Genomic DNA, 2,374 nt, shown 5'->3' with positions numbered 1-2,374 from the left:
GTTGAAGAGAAACGCATGGTGCTTTGAGAAAAAGAGTATCCCCATTCAAAAGGTGATTCACAAAGCTCTAAGCGTAATTGGAGAAGTTGAGAAGGCCAATACTACAAGCTCTACCCCTCTGCTCAATAGCAGTATCGTGTCTCATAAATAGTCGACACCTGTGGTGGGAGCCTATAAATTGAATATTGATGTTGCGTGTTTTGGTGATGATACAATCGGCTTTGGGACTCAACTGGGGATGTAATGGCAGCCACTTGTTGGAATATAAATGGAGAGTTTGATGTGGAAATTGGTGAAGCTATGGCAGCTCGACATGGCCTGTCAATTGCTATTGAAGCTGGTTTCAGGCAGATTACTTTGGAGACTGATTGCTTGAAGTTAGCCCATTCTCTTCAGAGCAGCAAAGTGATATTGTTCAATTGTTTTTTTGTTTTTTGTTTTTTTTTTTTTTTTTTTGATAAAGTGTAATTGTACAGGCTATTGTTAATGGGAATATTTAAGTTATATATATAAGCCTTTGATTGGCAATTTAAAGTGCAATTTTTTTTTCTTTTTACTAGTGCAAATATGTCTTAAGAGTAGCAATTTTTTGGATAGCAGATCATTAGCGCATTAGACAAATAATAATCCAACAATTGAATATTTAATTATTTACAAAACAAAGTATTTATTTGCAGGGGTTAATGGAATTAACCGCTGCAAATGAATCTATTGATTTGCTGCACATAACCAACTGCAGCAAATCAATTGATTTACTGCCCTGGCGTTTGCTTCCCATCCAAAAACGCAGCAAATAGATCATTTTTAACCGCTGCAAATAAATATTTTTCTACTAGTGGAGGTTGCCTACGTATCCGTTAGGAATCAAGTCGAACGTAGCTCTAACTGAACTTTGCACAAGTGTATGTACACCTCAAAGAGGTCTTTCAAGGGTTTTAATGTGGTTAAGTTGATGGTTTAAGGAAGAAAGGGGTAAAAGGCTCAAGACCCGAGAGAAGCCTCCAAGATGTGTAATTATGAATTTGAAAATTTTGAATTTTGCAAGTTTATTTTCAACAATTTTTTTTTGCTTTGATTTTTTTTTTTATTCTTTTGAATCAATGTAGGCAATCTTAGATCATGCGGTCAATCACTCACTTAGCATTCATGTTTCTCAGGCATGGTACCAAGCACTCGATAAGAGACGCAATTCGAGACGTGTTCGTATCAAAGACATTGGAACACTTGTCTTTAGACATTGTTTTATTGTTGCTTTGCTGCTTTGTTTTTTTTTATTTGCTTTTTTTTTTTACTTGCTTTTAAATGTTATACAATTACACATCTTCCAATCCTAGGGTTAAGTGAATGTGGGTTGAAGAAATGAAGGCCAAACGTTAGACGAGGCTCAAAATGGTTGATGAAGAAATGGAATGTGATTGAACGGTTAACAGGGAATGACAGGGTTGCAAAGGTACCTCAAGTCATTGGTGTACCTTGGGTTTAGTTCGGTAATTGTTTTTTTTTTATTATTTTTTTTATAATTGAATGAATGAAAAATTCTATGATCGAGATGTAAAGGAAATTTGCTCAGTTTATTAATGGAAAAGGTAAACGAAACACATGAGACATATAAAAATTCAAAATGGAAAACCTATGCTAGACATTAATGGGAGAATGGAGATGAATGATAAAGAAAGAAATCATGAAATCTTGCACGAAGGATCTATTGTGCGCCTTGTGTTCATTACTTCTTGCCGCCTGGAGGGACGGGAAGTTTGTTTGCATCCACCAAGTCTTGAATAACGTCCTTTAAATTCCAACATTGCTCCGTAGTGTGGCCCCTTCCTTGATGGTACTTGCAATGGGCATTGGGATTCCATTTGGCACTCCTTTTTTCAGGTTTTGGCTCTGGAAATGGCCCAATAAGTGTGATCAACCCTTGACCGTGAAGGCGATCAAAGGCCGCATCATAAGTCATTCCTAAAGGAGTGTAAGTTCTTTTCTTCTTGGGCAATGGAGTATCAAGAGCTAACACTTCATTGAGATCAACTTGGCTTATATTGTTGGTAGTATTTTCGTGCTTAGAAGACAAAGAAGAAGGATAGTCGTTCTTCTTGTTTTTCCATGTGTTATTATTGTTACTACCAGCAGTCTTTATTAGCTCATCCTCGATATTGATGTCGATGTCATATACAGCTTCGAAAGTGTTCAGTGGAAGAAATTTGAGATGTTCCCTATATTTATAAGTCAAATTTTGAATAAAGAGGCGAACCATCTCTCTTTCTTTGGGAGGATCTACCAAGAGTGAAGCTGTTTCCCTCCACCTGTTCAGGTAAGCGGTGAAGCCTTCATTCTCTTTCTGTTTGAGAATGGAGAGTTCACGTTTAGAAGTTTT

The sequence above is a fragment of the Chenopodium album genome, chromosome 3 (genome assembly GCF_948465745.1).
Source record: "Chenopodium album chromosome 3, dcCheAlbu1.1, whole genome shotgun sequence".
Classification (NCBI taxonomy): domain Eukaryota; kingdom Viridiplantae; phylum Streptophyta; class Magnoliopsida; order Caryophyllales; family Amaranthaceae; genus Chenopodium; species Chenopodium album.
The sequence above is the reverse complement of the archived record's forward strand: the minus strand, read 5'-3'. Positions refer to the sequence as shown.